Source organism: Oncorhynchus clarkii, chromosome 10, assembly GCF_045791955.1.
Source record: "Oncorhynchus clarkii lewisi isolate Uvic-CL-2024 chromosome 10, UVic_Ocla_1.0, whole genome shotgun sequence".
In the NCBI taxonomy this organism is placed as follows: domain Eukaryota; kingdom Metazoa; phylum Chordata; class Actinopteri; order Salmoniformes; family Salmonidae; genus Oncorhynchus; species Oncorhynchus clarkii.
Window position 1 is genome coordinate 72,790,771 of NC_092156.1, and position 21,124 is coordinate 72,811,894.

Sequence of the window (21,124 nt, forward strand, 5' to 3'; positions counted from 1 at the left end):
CGTATCAGAATAGTTCTGGTATCAACTAGTTGCCGTATCAGAATAGTACTGGTATCAACTAGTTGCCGTATCAGATTAGTACTGGTATCAACTAGTTGCCGTATCAGAATAGTACTGGTATCAACTAGTTGTCGTATCAGAATAGTTCTGGTATCAACTAGTTGTCGTATCAGAATAGTTCTGGTATCAACTAGTTGCCGTATCAGAATAGTTCTGGTATCAACTAGTTGTCGTATCAGAATAGTACTGGTATCAACTAGTTGCCGTATCAGAATAGTACAGGTATCAACTAGTTGTCGTATCAGAATAGTTCTGGTATCAACTAGTTGCCGTATCAGAATAGTACTGGTATCTACTAGTTGCCGTATCAGAAAAGTACTGGTATCAACTAGTTGCCGTATCAGATTAGTTCTGGTATCAACTAGTTGTCGTATCAGAATAGTTCTGGTATCAACTAGTTGCCGTATCAGAATAGTTCTGGTATCAACTAGTTGTCGTATCAGAATAGTTCTGGTATCAACTAGTTGCCGTATCAGAATAGTTCTGGTATCAACTAGTTGTCGTATCAGAATAGTTCTGGTATCAACTAGTTGCCGTATCAGAATAGTTCTGGTATCAACTAGTTGTCGTATCAGAATAGTTCTGGTATCAACTAGTTGCCGTATCAGAATAGTTCTGGTATCAACTAGTTGTCGTATCAGAATAGTTCTGGTATCAACTAGTTGTCGTATCAGAATAGTTCTGGTATCAACTAGTTGCCGTATCAGAATAGTACTGGTATCAACTAGTTGCCGTATCAGATTAGTTCTGGTATCAACTAGTTTCCGTATCAGATTAGTACTGGTATCAACTAGTTGTCGTATCAGATTAGTACTGGTATCTACTAGTTGTCGTATCAGATTAGTACTGGTATCAACTAGTTGCTGTATCAGGTTAGTACTGGTATCAACTAGTTGTCGTATCAGATTAGTTCTGGTATCACCTAGTTGCCGTATCAGATTAGTACTGGTATCAACTAGTTGCCGTATCAGATTAGTTCTGGTATCAACTAGTTGCCGTATCAGATTAGTACTGGTATCAACTAGTTGTCGTATCAGAATAGTTCTGGTATCAACTAGTTGCCGTATCAGATTAGTACTGGTATCAACTAGTTGCCGTATCAGATTAGTTCTGGTATCAACTAGTTGCCGTATCAGATTAGTACTGGTATCAACTAGTTGTCGTATCAGATTAGTACTGGTATCTACTAGTTGTCGTATCAGATTAGTACTGGTATCAACTAGTTGCCGTATCAGATTAGTTCTGGTATCAACTAGTTGCCGTATCAGATTATTACTGGTATCAACTAGTTGCCGTATCAGAATAGTACTGGTATCTACTAGTTGCCGTATCAGAATAGTACTGGTAAGAAGTATTCAACTAGTTGCCGTATCAGATTAGTACTGGTATCAACTAGTTGCCGTATCAGAATAGTTCTGGTATCAACTAGTTGTTGTATCAGATTATTACTGGTATCAACTAGTTGCCGTATCAGAATAGTACTGGTATCTACTAGTTGCCGTATCAGAATAGTACTGGTATCAACTAGTTACCGTATCAGATTAGTACTGGTTTCAACTAGTTACCGTATCAGAATAGTACTGGTAAGAAGTATTCAACTAGTTGGCGTATCAGATTAGTACTGGTATCTACTAGTTGTCGTATCAGATTAGTACTGGTATCAACTAGTTGTCGTATCAGAATAGTACTGGTAAGAAGTATTCAACTAGTTGTCGTATCAGAATAGTACTGGTATCAACTAGTTGCCGTATCAGAATAGTACTGGTATCAACTAGTTACCGTATCAGAATAGTACTGGTATCTACTAGTTGCCGTATCAGAATAGTACTGGTATCAACTAGTTACCGTATCAGATTAGTACTGGTATCAACTAGTTGCCGTATCAGAATACTACTGGTATCAACTAGTTACCGTATCAGAATAGTACTGGTATCTACTAGTTGCCGTATCAGAATAGTACTGGTATCAACTAGTTGCCGTATCAGAATAGTACTGGTATCAGCTAGTTACCGTATCAGATTAGTCCTGGTATCAACTAGTTGCCGTATCAGATTAGTACTGGTATCAACTAGTTACCGTATCAGAATAGTACTGGTATCAACTAGTTGCCGTATCAGAATAGTACTGGTATCAACTAGTTGTCGTATCAGATTAGTTCTGGTATCAACTCGTTACCGTATCAGAATAGTACTGGTATCAACTAGTTGCCGTATCAGAATAGTACTGGTATCAACTAGTTGCCGTATCAGATTATTTCTGGTATAAACTAGTTGTCGTATCAGAATAGTACTGGTATCAACTAGTTGTCGTATCAGAATAGTACTGGTATCAACTAGTTGTCGTATCAGATTAGTTCTGGTATCAACTAGTTACCGTATCAGAATAGTACTGGTATCAACTAGTTGTCGTATCAGATTAGTACTGGTATCAACTAGTTGCCGTATCAGATTAGTTCTGGTATCAACTAGTTGCCGTATCAGAATAGTACTGGTATCAACTAGTTGTCGTATCAGATTAGTTCTGGTAAGAAGTATTCAACTAGTTACGGTATCAGATTAGTACTCTGTATCAACTATTACCGTATCAGAATAGTACTGGTATCTACTAGTTGCCGTATCAGAATAGTACTGGTATCAACTAGTTACCGTATCAGATTAGTACTGGTATCAACTAGTTGCCGTATCAGATTAGTACTGGTATCAACTAGTTGTCTATCAGATTAGTACTGGTATCAACTAGTTACCATATCAGAATAGTACTGGTAAGAAGTATTCAACTAGTTGTCGTATCAGATTAGTACTGGTATCTACTAGTTGTCGTATCAGATTAGTACTGGTATCAACTAGTTGTCGTATCAGAATAGTACTGGTAAGAAGTATTCAACTAGTTGTCGTATCAGATTAGTACTGGTATCTACTAGTTGTCGTATCAGATTAGTACTGGAATCAACTAGTTACCATATCAAAATAGTACTGGTAAGAAGTATTCAACTAGTTGTCGTATCAGATTAGTACTGGTATCTACTAGTTGTCGTATCAGATTAGTACTGGTATCAACTAGTTACCATATCAGAATAGTACTGGTAAGAAGTATTCAACTAGTTGTCGTATCAGATTAGTACTGGTATCTACTAGTTGCCGTATCAGAATAGTACTGGTATCAACTAGTTGCCGTATCAGATTAGTACTGGTATCAACTAGTTACCGTATCAGAATAGTACTGGTATCAACTAGTTGCCGTATCAGAATAGTACTGGTATCAACTAGTTGTCGTATCAGATTAGTTCTGGTATCAACTAGTTACCGTATCAGAATAGTACTGGTATCAACTAGTTGCCGTATCAGAATAGTACTGGTATCAACTAGTTGCCGTATCAGAATAGTACTGGTATCTACTAGTTGCCGTATCAGATTAGTTCTGGTATCAACTAGTTGTCGTATCAGAATAGTACTGGTATCAACTAGTTGTCGTATCAGAATAGTACTGGTATCAACTAGTTGTCGTATCAGATTAGTTCTGGTATCAACTAGTTACCGTATCAGAATAGTACTGGTATCAACTAGTTGTCGTATCAGATTAGTACTGGTATCAACTAGTTGCCGTATCAGATTAGTTCTGGTATCAACTAGTTGCCGTATCAGAATAGTACTGGTAACAACGAGTTGCCGTATCAGATTAGTTATGGTATCAACTAGTTGCCGTATGAGATTTGTTCTGGTATCAACTAGTTGCCGTATAAGAATAGTACTGGTATCAACTAGTTGCCGTATCAGAATAGTACTGGTATCAACTAGTTGTCGTATCAGATTAGTTCTGGTAAGAAGTATTCAACTAGTTACGGTATCAGATTAGTACTGGTATCAACTAGTTACCGTATCAGAATAGTACTGGTATCTACTAGTTGCCGTATCAGAATAGTACTGGTATCAACTAGTTACCGTATCAGATTAGTACTGGTATCAACTAGTTGCCGTATCAGATTAGTACTGGTATCAACTAGTTGTCGTATCAGATTAGTACTGGTATCTACTAGTTGCCGTATCAGAATAGTACTGGTATCAACTAGTTGCCGTATCAGATTAGTACTGGTATCAACTAGTTACCGTATCAGAATAGTACTGGTATCAACTAGTTGCCGTATCAGAATAGTACTGGTATCAACTAGTTGTCGTATCAGATTAGTTCTGGTATCAACTAGTTACCGTATCAGAATAGTACTGGTATCAACTAGTTGCCGTATCAGAATAGTACTGGTATCAACTAGTTGCCGTATCAGAATAGTACTGGTATCAACTAGTTGCCGTATCAGATTAGTTCTGGTATCAACTAGTTGTCGTATCAGAATAGTACTGGTATCAACTAGTTGTCGTATCAGAATAGTACTGGTATCAACTAGTTGTCGTATCAGATTAGTTCTGGTATCAACTAGTTACCGTATCAGAATAGTACTGGTATCAACTAGTTGTCGTATCAGATTAGTACTGGTATCAACTAGTTGCCGTATCAGATTAGTTCTGGTATCAACTAGTTGCCGTATCAGAATAGTACTGGTAACAACGAGTTGCCGTATCAGATTAGTTATGGTATCAACTAGTTGCCGTATGAGATTAGTTCTGGTATCAACTAGTTGCCGTATCAGAATAGTACTGGTATCAACTAGTTGCCGTATCAGAATAGTACTGGTATCAACTAGTTGTCGTATCAGATTAGTTCTGGTAAGAAGTATTCAACTAGTTACGGTATCAGATTAGTACTGGTATCAACTAGTTACCGTATCAGAATAGTACTGGTATCTACTAGTTGCCGTATCAGAATAGTACTGGTATCAACTAGTTACCGTATCAGATTAGTACTGGTATCAACTAGTTGCCGTATCAGAATAGTACTGGTATCAACTAGTTGTCGTATCAGATTAGTACTGGTATCAACTAGTTACCATATCAGAATAGTACTGGTAAGAAGTATTCAACTAGTTGTCAGATCAGATTAGTACTGGTATCTACTAGTTGCCGTATCAGAATAGTACTGGTATCAACTAGTTGCCGTATCAGATTAGTACTGGTATCAACTAGTTACCGTATCAGAATAGTACTGGTATCAACTAGTTGCCGTATCAGAATAGTACTGGTATCAACTAGTTGCCGTATCAGATTAGTTCTGGTATCAACTAGTTGTCGTATCAGAATAGTACTGGTATCAACTAGTTGTCGTATCAGAATAGTACTGGTATCAACTAGTTGTCGTATCAGATTAGTTCTGGTATCAACTAGTTGCCGTATCAGAATAGTACTGGTAACAACGAGTTGCCGTATCAGATTAGTTATGGTATCAACTAGTTGCCGTATGAGATTAGTTCTGGTATCAACTAGTTGCCGTATCAGAATAGTACTGGTATCAACTAGTTGCCGTATCAGATTAGTACTGGTATCAACTAGTTGTCGTATCAGATTAGTTCTGGTAAGAAGTATTCAACTAGTTACGGTATCAGATTAGTACTGGTATCAACTAGTTACCGTATCAGAATAGTACTGGTATCTACTAGTTGCCGTATCAGAATAGTACTGGTATCAACTAGTTACCGTATCAGATTAGTACTGGTATCAACTAGTTGCCGTATCAGATTAGTACTGGTATCAACTAGTTGTCGTATCAGATTAGTACTGGTATCAACTAGTTACCATATCAGAATAGTACTGGTAAGAAGTATTCAACTAGTTGTCAGATCAGATTAGTACTGGTATCTACTAGTTGTCGTATCAGATTAGTACTGGTATCAACTAGTTGTCGTATCAGAATAGTACTGGTAAGAAGTATTCAACTAGTTGTCGTATCAGATTAGTACTGGTATCTACTAGTTGCCGTATCAGAATAGTACTGGTATCAACTAGTTGCCGTATCAGATTAGTACTGGTATCAACTAGTTACCGTATCAGAATAGTACTGGTATCAACTAGTTGCCGTATCAGAATAGTACTGGTATCAACTAGTTGTCGTATCAGATTAGTTCTGGTATCAACTAGTTACCGTGTCAGAATAGTACTGGTATCAACTAGTTGCCGTATCAGAATAGTACTGGTATCAACTAGTTGCCGTATCAGATTAGTTCTGGTATCAACTAGTTGTCGTATCAGAATAGTACTGGTATCAACTAGTTGCCGTATCAGAATAGTACTGGTATCAACTAGTTGTCGTATCAGATTAGTTCTGGTATCAACTAGTTACCGTATCAGAATAGTACTGGTATCAACTAGTTGCCGTATCAGAATAGTACTGGTATCAACTAGTTGCCGTATCAGAATAGTACTGGTATCAACTAGTTGCCGTATCAGATTAGTTCTGGTATCAACTAGTTGTCGTATCAGAATAGTACTGGTATCAACTAGTTGTCGTATCAGAATAGTACTGGTATCAACTAGTTGTCGTATCAGATTAGTTCTGGTATCAACTAGTTACCGTATCAGAATAGTACTGGTATCAACTAGTTGTCGTATAAGATTAGTACTGGTATCAACTAGTTGCCGTATCAGATTAGTTCTGGTATCAACTAGTTGCCGTATCAGAATAGTACTGGTAACAACGAGTTGCCGTATCAGATTAGTTATGGTATCAACTAGTTGCCGTATGAGATTTGTTCTGGTATCAACTAGTTGCCGTATAAGAATAGTACTGGTATCAACTAGTTGCCGTATCAGAATAGTACTGGTATCAACTAGTTGTCGTATCAGATTAGTTCTGGTAAGAAGTATTCAACTAGTTACGGTATCAGATTAGTACTGGTATCAACTAGTTACCGTATCAGAATAGTACTGGTATCTACTAGTTGCCGTATCAGAATAGTACTGGTATCAACTAGTTACCGTATCAGATTAGTACTGGTATCAACTAGTTGCCGTATCAGATTAGTACTGGTATCAACTAGTTGTCGTATCAGATTAGTACTGGTATCTACTAGTTGCCGTATCAGAATAGTACTGGTATCAACTAGTTGCCGTATCAGATTAGTACTGGTATCAACTAGTTACCGTATCAGAATAGTACTGGTATCAACTAGTTGCCGTATCAGAATAGTACTGGTATCAACTAGTTGTCGTATCAGATTAGTTCTGGTATCAACTAGTTACCGTATCAGAATAGTACTGGTATCAACTAGTTGCCGTATCAGAATAGTACTGGTATCAACTAGTTGCCGTATCAGAATAGTACTGGTATCAACTAGTTGCCGTATCAGATTAGTTCTGGTATCAACTAGTTGTCGTATCAGAATAGTACTGGTATCAACTAGTTGTCGTATCAGAATAGTACTGGTATCAACTAGTTGTCGTATCAGATTAGTTCTGGTATCAACTAGTTACCGTATCAGAATAGTACTGGTATCAACTAGTTGTCGTATCAGATTAGTACTGGTATCAACTAGTTGCCGTATCAGATTAGTTCTGGTATCAACTAGTTGCCGTATCAGAATAGTACTGGTAACAACGAGTTGCCGTATCAGATTAGTTATGGTATCAACTAGTTGCCGTATGAGATTAGTTCTGGTATCAACTAGTTGCCGTATCAGAATAGTACTGGTATCAACTAGTTGCCGTATCAGAATAGTACTGGTATCAACTAGTTGTCGTATCAGATTAGTTCTGGTAAGAAGTATTCAACTAGTTACGGTATCAGATTAGTACTGGTATCAACTAGTTACCGTATCAGAATAGTACTGGTATCTACTAGTTGCCGTATCAGAATAGTACTGGTATCAACTAGTTACCGTATCAGATTAGTACTGGTATCAACTAGTTGCCGTATCAGAATAGTACTGGTATCAACTAGTTGTCGTATCAGATTAGTACTGGTATCAACTAGTTACCATATCAGAATAGTACTGGTAAGAAGTATTCAACTAGTTGTCAGATCAGATTAGTACTGATATCTACTAGTTGCCGTATCAGAATAGTACTGGTATCAACTAGTTGCCGTATCAGATTAGTACTGGTATCAACTAGTTACCGTATCAGAATAGTACTGGTATCAACTAGTTGCCGTATCAGAATAGTACTGGTATCAACTAGTTGTCGTATCAGATTAGTTCTGGTATCAACTAGTTACCGTATCAGAATAGTACTGGTATCAACTAGTTGCCGTATCAGAATAGTACTGGTATCAACTAGTTGCCGTATCAGAATAGTACTGGTATCAACTAGTTGCCGTATCAGATTAGTTCTGGTATCAACTAGTTGTCGTATCAGAATAGTACTGGTATCAACTAGTTGTCGTATCAGAATAGTACTGGTATCAACTAGTTGTCGTATCAGATTAGTTCTGGTATCAACTAGTTGCCGTATCAGAATAGTACTGGTAACAACGAGTTGCCGTATCAGATTAGTTATGGTATCAACTAGTTGCCGTATGAGATTAGTTCTGGTATCAACTAGTTGCCGTATCAGAATAGTACTGGTATCAACTAGTTGCCGTATCAGATTAGTACTGGTATCAACTAGTTGTCGTATCAGATTAGTTCTGGTAAGAAGTATTCAACTAGTTACGGTATCAGATTAGTACTGGTATCAACTAGTTACCGTATCAGAATAGTACTGGTATCTACTAGTTGCCGTATCAGAATAGTACTGGTATCAACTAGTTACCGTATCAGATTAGTACTGGTATCAACTAGTTGCCGTATCAGATTAGTACTGGTATCAACTAGTTGTCGTATCAGATTAGTACTGGTATCAACTAGTTACCATATCAGAATAGTACTGGTAAGAAGTATTCAACTAGTTGTCAGATCAGATTAGTACTGGTATCTACTAGTTGTCGTATCAGATTAGTACTGGTATCAACTAGTTGTCGTATCAGAATAGTACTGGTAAGAAGTATTCAACTAGTTGTCGTATCAGATTAGTACTGGTATCTACTAGTTGCCGTATCAGAATAGTACTGGTATCAACTAGTTGCCGTATCAGATTAGTACTGGTATCAACTAGTTACCGTATCAGAATAGTACTGGTATCAACTAGTTGCCGTATCAGAATAGTACTGGTATCAACTAGTTGTCGTATCAGATTAGTTCTGGTATCAACTAGTTACCGTGTCAGAATAGTACTGGTATCAACTAGTTGCCGTATCAGAATAGTACTGGTATCAACTAGTTGCCGTATCAGATTAGTTCTGGTATCAACTAGTTGTCGTATCAGAATAGTACTGGTATCAACTAGTTGCCGTATCAGATTAGTTCTGGTATCAACTAGTTGTCGTATCAGAATAGTACTGGTATCAACTAGTTGTCGTATCAGATTACTTCTGGTATCAACTAGTTACCGTATCAGAATAGTACTGGTATCAACTAGTTGTCGTATCAGATTAGTACTGGTATCAACTAGTTGCCGTATCAGATTAGTTCTGGTATCAACTAGTTGCCGTATCAGAATAGTACTGGTAACAACGAGTTGCCGTATCAGATTAGTTCTGGTATCAACTAGTTGCCGTATCAGATTAGTTCTGGTATCAACTAGTTGCCGTATCAGAATAGTGCTGGTATCAACTAGTTGCCGTATCAGAATAGTACTGGTATCAACTAGTTGCCGTATCAGAATAGTACTGGTATCAACTAGTTGTCGTATCAGATTAGTTCTGGTAAGAAGTATTCAACTAGTTACGGTATCAGATTAGTACTGGTATCAACTAGTTACCGTATCAGAATAGTACTGGTATCTACTAGTTGCCGTATCAGAATAGTACTGGTATCAACTAGTTGTCGTATCAGATTAGTTCTGGTATCAACTAGTTGCCGTATCAGATTAGTACTGGTATCAACTAGTTGCCGTATCAGAATAGTACTGGTATCAACTAGTTACCGTATCAGCATAGAACTGGTATCTACTAGTTGCCGTATCAGATTAGTACTGGTATCAACTAGTTACCGTATCAGATTAGTACTGGTATCAACTAGTTGCCGTATCACTTAGGCTCTGTGTGTAGTTAATCCAACCCTCTCTGCCTAATCAATCGCCATTCTACCTGCTGTTGTTGTGCTAGCTGATTTGCTGTTGTTGTCTCACCTACTGTTTTAGCTAGTTCTCCCAATTCAACACCTGTGATTACTGTATGCCTCGCTGTATGTCTCTCTCAAATGTCAATATGCCTTGTATACTGTTGTGCAGGTTAGTTATCATTGTTTTAGTTTACAATGGAGCCCCTAGTTCCACTCTTTATACCCCTGATACCTCCTTTGTCCCACCCCCCACACATGCGGTGACCTCACCCATTACAACCAGCATGTCCAGAGATACAACCTCTCTCATCATCACCCAGTGCCTGGGCTTACCTCCGCTGTACCCGCACCCCACCATACCCCTGTTTGCGCATTATGCCCTGAATATATTCTACCATGCCCAGAAACCTGCTCCTCTTATTCTCTGTCCCCAACGCCCTAGGCGACCAGTTTTGATAGCCTTCAGCCGCACCCTCATACTACTCCTTCTCTGTTCCGCGGGTGATGTGGAGGTAAACCCAGGCCTTGCATGTCCCCAGGCACCCTCATTTGTTGACTTCTGTGATCGAAAAAGCCTTGGTTTCATGCATGTCAACATCAGAAGCCTCCTCCCTAAGTTTGTCTTACTCACTGCTCTAGCACACTCTGCTAACCCTGATGTCCTTGCCGTGTCTGAATCCTGGCTCAGGAAGGCCACCAAAAATTCTGAGATTTCCATACCCAACTATAACATCTTCCGTCAAGATAGAACTGCCAAAGGGGGAGGAGTTGCAGTCTACTGCAGAGATAGCCTGCAAAGTAATGTCATACTTTCCAGGTCCATACCCAAACAGTTCGAACTACTAATTTTGAAAATTACTCTCTCCAGAAATAAGTCTCTCACTGTTGCCGCCTGCTACCGACCCCCCTCAGCTCCCAGCTGTGCCCTGGACACCATTTGTGAATTGATCGCCCCCCATCTAGCTTCAGAGTTTGTTCTGTTAGGTGACCTAAACTGGGATATGATTAACACCCCGGCAGTCCTACAATCTAAGCTAGATGCCCTCAATCTCACTCAAATCATCAAGGAACCCACCAGGTACAACCCTAACTCTGTAAACAAGGGCACCCTCATAGACGTCATCCTGACCAACTGGCCCTCCAAATACACCTCCGCTGTCTTCAACCAGGATCTCAGCGATCACTGCCTCATTGCCGCAGTCAAACGACCACCCCTCATCACTGTCAAACGCTCCCTAAAACACTTCTGTGAGCAGGCCTTTCTAATCGACCTGGCCCGGGTATCCTGGAAGGACATTGACCTCATCCCATCAGTTGAGGATGCCTGGTCTTTCTTTAAAAGTAACTTCCTCACCATTTTAGATAAGCATGCTCCGTTCAAAAAATGCAGAACTAAGAACAGATATAGCTCCTGGTTCACTCCAGACCTGACTGCCCTCGACCAGCACAAAAACACCCTGTGGCGGACTGCACTAACATCGAAAAGTTCCCGCGATATGCAACTGTTCAGGGAAGTCAGGAACCAATACACACAGTCAGTCAGGAAAGCTAAAGCCAACTTCTTCAGGCAGAAGTTTGCATCCTGTAGCTCCAACTCCAAAAAGTTCTGGGACACTGTGAAGTCCATGGAGAACAAGAGCACCTCCTCCCAGCTGCCCACTGCACTGAGGCTAGGTAACACGGTCACCACCGATAAATCCATGATTATCGAAAACTTCAACAAGCATTTCTCAACGGCTGGCCATGCCTTCCGCCTGGCTACTCCAACCTCGGCCAACAGCTCCCCCCCCCCCCCGCAGCTACTCGCCCAAGCCTCTCCAGGTTCTCCTTTACCCAAATCCAGATAGCAGATGTTCTGAAAGAGCTGCAAAACCTGGACCCGTACAAATCAGCTGGGCTTGACAATCTGGACCCTCTATTCCTGAAACTATCCGCCGCCATTGTCGCAACCCCTATTACCAGCCTGTTCAACTTCTCTTTCATATCGTCTGAGATCCCCAAGGATTGGAAAGCTGCCGCAGTCATCCCCCTCTTCAAAGGGGGCGACACCCTGGACCCAAACTGTTACAGACCTATATCCATCCTGCCCTGCCTATCTAAGGTCTTCGAAAGCCAAGTCAACAAACAGGTCACTGACCATCTTGAATCCCACCGTACCTTCTCCGCTGTGCAATCTGGTTTCCGAGCCGGTCACGGGTGTACCTCAGCCACGCTCAAGGTACTAAACGATATCATAACCGCCATCGATAAAAGACAGTACTGTGCAGCCGTCTTCATAGACCTTGCCAAGGCTTTCGACTCTGTCAATCACCGTATTCTTATCGGCAGACTCAGTAGCCTCGGTTTTTCGGATGACTGCCTTGCCTGGTTCACCAATTACTTTGCAGACAGAGTTCAGTGTGTCAAATCGGAGGGCATGCTGTCCGGTCCTCTGGCAGTCTCTATGGGGGTGCCACAGGGTTCAATTCTCGGGCCGACTCTTTTCTCTGTATATATCAATGATGTTTCTCATGCTGCGGGCGATTCCCTGATCCACCTCTACGCAGACGACACCATTCTATATACTTCCGGCCCCTCCTTGGACACTGTGCTATCTAACCTCCAAACGAGCTTCAATGCCATACAGCACTCCTTCCGTGGCCTCCAACTGCTCTTAAACGCTAGTAAAACCAAATGCATGCTTTTCAACCGTTCGCTGCCTGCACCCGCACGCCTGACCAGCATCACCACCCTGGATGGTTCCGACCTTGAATATGTGGACATCTATAAGTACCTAGGTGTCTGGCTAGACTCTAAACTCTCCTTCCAGACCCATATCAAACATCTCCAATCGAAAATCAAATCAAGAGTCGGCTTCCTATTCCGCAACAAAGCCTCCTTCACTCACGCCGCCAAACTTACCCTAGTAAAACTGACTATCCTACCGATCCTCGACTTCGGCGATGTCATCTACAAAATTGCTTCCAACACTCTACTCAGCAAACTGGATGCAGTTTATCACAGTGCCATCCGTTTTGTCACTAAAGCACCTTATACCACCCACCACTGCGACTTGTATGCTCTAGTCGGATGGCCCTCGCTACATATTCGTCGCCAGACCCACTGGCTCCAGGTCATCTACAAGTCCATGCTAGGTAAAGCTCCGCCTTATCTCAGTTCACTGGTTACGATGGCAACACCCATCCGTAGCACGCGCTCCAGCAGGTGTATCTCACTGATCATCCCTAAAGCCAACACCTCATTTGGCCGCCTTTCGTTCCAGTTCTCTGCTGCCTGTGACTGGAACGAATTGCAAAAATCGCTGAAGTTGGAGACTTTTATCTCCCTCACCAACTTCAAACATCTGCTATCTGAGCAGCTAACCGATCGCTGCAGCTGTACATAGTCTATTGGTAAATAGCCCACCCATTTTCACCTACCTCATCCCCATACTGTTTTTATTTATTTATTTTTCTGCTCTTTTGCACACCAATATCTCTACCTGTACATAACCATCTGATCATTTATCACTCCAGTGTTAATCTGCATAATTATAATTATTTGCCTACCTTCTCATGCCTTTTGCACACAATGTATATATAGACTCCCCTTTTTTCTACTGTGTTATTGACTTGTTAATTGTTTACTCCATGTGTAACTCTGTGTTGTCTGTTCACACTGCCCTGCCTTATCTTGGCCAGGTCGCAGTTGCAAATGAGAACTTGTTCTCAACTAGCCTACCTGGTTAAATAAAGGTGAAATAAAAATAAAAAAATCAGATTAGTACTGGTATCAACTAGTTGCCGTATCAGATTAGTACTGGTATCAACTAGTTGCCGTATCAGATTAGTTCTGGTATCAACTAGTTGCCGTATCAGATTAGTTCTGGTATCAACTAGTTGTCGTATCAGATTAGTTCTGGTATCAACTAGTTGCCGTATCAGATTAGTACTGGTATCAACTAGTTGCCGTATCAGATTAGTTCTGGTATCAACTAGTTGCCGTATCAGATTAGTTCTGGTATCAACTAGTTGCCGTATCAGATTAGTACTGGTATCAACTAGTCGTATCAGATTAGTTCTGGTATCAACTAGTTGCCGTATCAGATTAGTACTGGTATCAACTAGTTGCCGTATCAGATTAGTTCTGGTATCAACTAGTTGCCGTATCAGATTAGTTCTGGTATCAACTAGTTGCCGTATCAGATTAGTACTGGTATCAACTAGTTGTCGTATCAGATTAGTGCTGGTATCAACTAGTTGCCGTATCAGAATAGTTCTGGTATCAACTAGTTGTTGTATCAGATTATTACTGGTATCAACTAGTTATCGTATCAGAATAGTACTGGTAAGAAGTATTCAACTAGTTGCCGTATCAGATTAGTACTGGTATCAACTAGTTGCCGTATCAGATTAGTTCTGGTATCAACTAGTTGCTGTATCAGGTTAGTACTGGTAAGAAGTATTCAACTAGTTTCAGTATCAGATTAGTTCTGGTATCAACTAGTTGCCGTATCAGATTAGTTCTGGTATCAACTAGTTGCCGTATCAGATTAGTACTGGCATCAACTAGTTGTCGTATCAGATTAATACTGGTATCTACTAGTTGTCGTATCAGATTAGTACTGGTATCAACTAGTTGCCTTATCAGATTAGTTCTGGTATCAACTAGTTGCCGTATCAGAATAGTTCTGGTATCAACTAGTTGTTGTATCAGATTATTACTGGTATCAACTAGTTATCGTATCAGAATAGTACTGGTAAGAAGTATTCAACTAGTTGCCGTATCAGATTAGTACTGGTATCAACTAGTTGCCGTATCAGAATAGTTCTGGTATCAACTAGTTGTTGTATCAGATTATTACTGGTATCAACTAGTTGCCGTATCAGAATAGTACTGGTATCTACTAGTTGCCGTATCAGAATAGTACTGGTATCAACTAGTTACCGTATCAGATTAGTACTGGTTTCAACTAGTTGCCGTATCAGATTAGTACTGGTATCAACTAGTTGTCGTATCAGATTAGTACTGGTATCAACTAGTTACCGTATCAGAATAGTACTGGTAAGAAGTATTCAACTAGTTGTCGTATCAGATTAGTACTGGTATCTACTAGTTGTCGTATCAGATTAGTACTGGTATCAACTAGTTGCCGTATCAGAATAGTACTGGTATCAACTAGTTACCGTATCAGCATAGTACTGGTATCTACTAGTTGCCGTATCAGAATAGTACTGGTATCAACTAGTTACCGTATCAGATTAGTACTGGTATCAACTAGTTGCCGTATCAGAATAGTACTGGTATCAACTAGTTATCGTATCAGAATAGTACTGGTAAGAAGTATTCAACTAGTTGTCGTATCAGAATAGTACTGGTATCAACTAGTTGCCGTATCAGAATAGTACTGGTATCAACTAGTTACCGTATCAGCATAGTACTGGTATCTACTAGTTGCCGTATCAGAATAGTACTGGTATCAACTAGTTACCGTATCAGATTAGTACTGGTATCAACTAGTTGCCGTATCAGAATAGTACTGGTATCAACTAGTTACCGTATCAGAATAGTACTGGTATCAACTAGTTGCCGTATCAGAATAGTACTGGTATCAACTAGTTGCCGTATCAGAATAGTACTGGTATCAACTAGTTGTCGTATCAGATTAGTTCTGGTATCAACTAGTTACCGTATCAGAATAGTACTGGTATCAACTAGTTGCCGTATCAGAATAGTACTGGTATCAACTAGTTGCCGTATCAGATTAGTTCTGGTATCAACTAGTTGTCGTATCAGAATAGTACTGGTATCAACTAGTTGTCGTATCAGATTAGTTCTGGTATCAACTAGTTACCGTATCAGAATAGTACTGGTATCAACTAGTTGTCGTATCAGATTAGTTCTGGTAAGAAGTATTCAACTAGTTACGGTATCAGATTAGTACTGGTATCAACTAGTTACCGTATCAGAATAGTACTGGTATCTACTAGTTGCCGTATCAGAATAGTACTGGTATCAACTAGTTACCGTATCAGATTAGTACTGGTATCAACTAGTTGCCGTATCAGATTAGTACTGGTATCAACTAGTTGTCGTATCAGATTAGTATTGGTATCAACTAGTTACCATATCAGAATAGTACTGGTAAGAAGTATTCAACTAGTTGTCGTATCAGATTAGTTCTGGTATCTACTAGTTGTTGTATCAGATTAGTACTGGTATCAACTAGTTGTCGTATCAGAATAGTACTGGTAAGAGGTATTCAACTAGTTGTCGTATCAGATTAGTACTGGTATCTACTAGTTGCCGAATCAGAATAGTACTGGTATCAACTAGTTACCGTATCAGAATAGTACTGGTATCAACTAGTTACCGTATCAGATTAGTACTGGTATCTACTAGTTGCCGTATCAGAATAGTACTGGTATCAACTAGTTGCCGTATCAGAATAGTACTGGTATCTACTAGTTGCCGTATCAGAATAGTACTGGTATCAACTAGTTACCGTATCAGCATAGTACTGGTATCTACTAGTTGCCGTATCAGAATAGTACTGGTATCAACTAGTTACCGTATCAGATTAGTACTGGTATCTACTAGTTGCCGTATCAGAATAGTACTGGTATCAACTAGTTGCCGTATCAGCATAGTACTGGTATCTACTAGTTGCCGTATCAGAATAGTACTGGTATCAACTAGTTACCGTATCAGCATAGTACTGGTATCTACTAGTTGCCGTATCAGAATAGTACTGGTATCAACTAGTTACCGTATCAGATTAGTACTGGTATCAACTAGTTGCCGTATCAGAATAGTACTGGTATCAACTAGTTGCCGTATCAGATTAGTACTGGTATCAACTAGTTGCCGTATCAGATTAGTTCTGGTATCAACTAGTTGCTGTATCAGGTTAGTACTGGTAAGAAGTATTCAACTAGTTTCCGTATCAGATTAGTTCTGGTATCAACTAGTTGCCGTATCAGATTAGTTCTGGTATCAACTAGTTGCCGTATCAGATTAGTTCTGGTATCAACTAGTTGCTGTATCAGGTTAGTACTGGTATCAACTAGTTGTCGTATCAGATTAGTTCTGGTATCAACTAGTTGCCGTATCAGATTAGTACTGGTATCAACTAGTTGCCGTATCAGATTTAGTTCTGGTATCAACTAGTTGCCGTATCAGATTAGTACTGGTATCAACTAGTTGTCGTATCAGATTAGTACTGGTATCTACTAGTTTATCGTATCAGATTAGTACTGGTATCAACTAGTTGCCGTATCAGATTAGTTCTGGTATCAACTAGTTGCCGTATCAGAATAGTTCTGGTATCAACTAGTTGTTGTATCAGATTATTACTGGTATCAACTAGTTACTGTATCAGAATAGTACTGGTAAGAAGTATTCAACTAGTTGCCGTATCAGATTAGTACTGGTATCAACTAGTTGCCGTATCAGAATAGTTCTGGTATAAACTAGTTGTTGTATCAGATTATTACTGGTATCAACTAGTTGCCGTATCAGAATAGTACTGGTATCTACTAGTTGCCGTATCAGAATAGTACTGGTATCAACTAGTTACCGTATCAGATTAGTACTGGTTTCAACTAGTTGCCGTATCAGATTAGTACTGGTATCAACTAGTTGTTGTATCAGATTAGTACTGGTATCAACTAGTTACCGTATCAGAATAGTACTGGTAAGAAGTATTCAACTAGTTGTCGTATCAGATTAGTACTGGTATCTACTAGTTGTCGTATCAGATTAGTACTGGTATCAACTAGTTGTCGTATCAGATTTGTACTGGTAAGAAGTATTCAACTAGTTGTCGTATCAGATTAGTACTGGTATCTACTAGTTGTCGTATCAGATTAGTACTGGTATCAACTAGTTGCCGTATCAGATTAGTACTGGTATCAACTAGTTACCGTATCAGAATAGTACTGGTATCAACTAGTTGTCGTATCAGATTAGTTCTGGTATCAACTAGTTACCGTATCAGAATAGTACTGGTATCAACTAGTTGTCGTATCAGAATAGTACTGGTATCAACTAGTTGCCGTATCAGATTAGTACTGGTATCAACTAGTTGCCGTATCAGAATAGTTCTGGTATCAACTAGTTGTCGTATCAGATTAGTACTGGTATCTACTAGTTGCCGTATCAGATTAGTACTCGTAAGAAGTATTCAACTAGTTGCCGTATCAGAATAGCACCTTACGAACCCAAACAGAAAACAATATGGGAAAAAATATCAAATGTCAGTCTTGAAGTCTTTACTGAAGACTCATCTCTTCAGAAGGTCCTGTGATTGAGTGTAGTCTGGTCCAGGAGTGTGATGGTGAATGGAAAGGCACCGGAGTGACAAACCACCCTTGCTGTCTCTGCCTGGCCGGTTCCCCTCTTTCCACTGGGATTCTCTGCCTCTAACCCTGTTACCGGGGCTGAGTCACTGGCTGACTGGTGCTCTTCCATGCCGTCCCTAGGAGGGGTGCGTCACTTGAGCGGGTTGAGTCACTGAGGTCGTCTTTCTGTCTGGGTTGGCGCCCCCCTATCCTCGGCCTTGTCTCAGGATGGTAAATTGGTGGTTGAAGATATCCCTCTAGTGGTGTGGGGGCTGTGCTTTGGCAAGGTGGGTGGGGTTATATCCTGTCTGTTTGGCCCTGTCCGGGGGTATCGTCGGACGGGGCCACAGTGTCTCCTGACCCCTCCTGTCTCAGCCTCCAGTATTTATGCTGCAGTAGTTTATGTGTCGGGGGGCTAGGATCAGTCTGTTATATTTGGAGTACTTCTCCTGTCTTATCCGGTGTCCTGTGTGAATTTAAGTATGATCTCTCTAATTCTCTCTTTCTCTCTTTCTTTCTCTCTCTCGGAGGACCTGAGCCCAAGGACCATGCCTCAGGACTGCCTGGCCTGATGACTACTTGTTGTCCCCAGTGCACCTGGCCGTGCTGCTGCTCCACTTTCAACTGTTCTGCCTGCGGCTATGGAGCCCTGACCTGTTCACCGGACGTGCTACCTGTCCCAGACCAGCTGTTTTCAACTCTCTTGAGACAGCAGGAGCGGTAGAGATACTCTTAATGATCGGCTATGAAAAGCCAACTGACATTTACTCATGTTGCACCCTCAACAACCAATCTGATAATTATTGTTGACCCTGCAGTTCATTTATGAACATCTTGGCCATGTTCTGTTATAATCTCCACCCGGTACAGCCAGAAGAGGACTGGCCACCCCACATAGCCTGGTTCCTCTCTAGGTTTCTTCCTAGGTTTTGGCCTTTCTAGGGAGTTTTTCCTAGCCAACGTGCTTCTACACCTGCATTGCTTGCTGTTTGGGGTTTACGGCTGGGTTTCTGTACAGCACTTTGAGACATCAGCTGATGTAAGAAGGGCTATTTAAATACATTTGATTGATTGATTGAAATGTTTGCAAAAATTTCACTTTCCTCTACCTGGAATCTCGAAACTTCCAAAAAATAATTGTGCCGGTCCAATAAATGAACTGATATTCTCATGCTTTAGAACATTGATTGGATTTGTTTTCAAATAGTTTTGTGTGTCTGCGTGTCTGAGGGAAATATGTGTCTCTGATATGGTCATAGAGAGGCATGACATGAGAGGCATTGCAGCGCTTGGTAATGATATGAGAGGCATTGCAGGGCTTGGTAATGATATGAGAGGCATTGCAGGGCTTGGTAATGATATGAGAAACATTGCAGGGCTTGGTAATGATATGAGAGGCATTGCAGGGCTTGGTAATGACATGAGAGGCATTGCAGGGCTTGGTAATGATATGAGAGGCATTGCAGGGCTTGGTAATGACATGAGAGGCATTGCAGCGCTTGGTAATGATATGAGAGGCATTGCAGGGCTTGGTAATGATATGAGAGACATTGCAGGGCTTGGTAATGATATGAGAGGCATTGCAGGGCTTGGTAATGACATGAGAGGCATTGCAGGGCTTAGTAATGATATGAGAGGCATTGCAGGGCTTGGTAATGATATGAGAGGCATTGCAGGGCTTGGCAATGATATGAGAGGCATTGCAGGGCTTGGTAATGATATGAGAGGCATTGCAGGGCTTGGTAATGATATGAGAGGCATTGCAGGGCTTGGTAATGATATGAGAGGCATTGCAGGGCTTGGTAATGACATGAGAGGCATTGCAGCGCTTGGTAATGATATGAGAGGCATTGCAGGGCTTGGTAATGATATGAGAGGCATTGCAGGGCTTGGTAATGATATGAGAGGCATTGCAGGGCTTGGTAATGATATGAGAGGCATTGCAGGGATTGGTAATGATATGAGAGGCATTGCAGGGCTTGGTAATGATATGAGAGGCATTGCAGGGCTTGGTAATGATATGAGAGGCATTGCAGGGCTTAGTAATGATATGAGAGGCATTGCAGGGCTTGGTAATGATATGAGAGGCATTGCAGGGCTTGGCAATGATATGAGAGGCATTGCAGGGCTTGATAATGATATGAGAGGCATTGCAGGGCTTGGTAATGATATGAGAGGCATTGCAGGGCTTGGCAATGATATGAGAGGCATTGCAGGGCTTGATAATGATATGAGAGGCATTGCAGGGCTTGGTAATGACATGAGAGGCATTGCAGCGCTTGGTAATGATATGAGAGACATTGCAGTGCTTGGTAATGATATGAGAGGCATTGCAGGGCTTGGTAATGATATGAGAGGCATTGCAGGGCTTGGTAATGATTTGAGAGGCATTGCAGGGATTGGTAATGATATGAGAGGCATTGCAGGGCTTGGTAATGATATGAGAGGCATTGCAGGGCTTGGTAATGATATGAGAGGCATTGCAGGGCTTGGTAATGACATGAGAGGCATTGCAGGGCTTGGTAATGATATGAGAGGCATTGCAGGGCTTGGTAATGATATGAGAGGCATTGCAGGGCTTGGTAATGATATGAGAGGCATTGCAGGGCTTGGTAATGATATGAGAGGCATTGCAGGGCTTGATAATGATATGAGAGGCATTGCAGGGCTTGGTAATGATATGAGAGGCATTGCAGGGCTTGATAATGATATGAGAGGCATTGCAGGGCTTGGTAATGATATGAGAGGCATTGCAGGGCTTGGT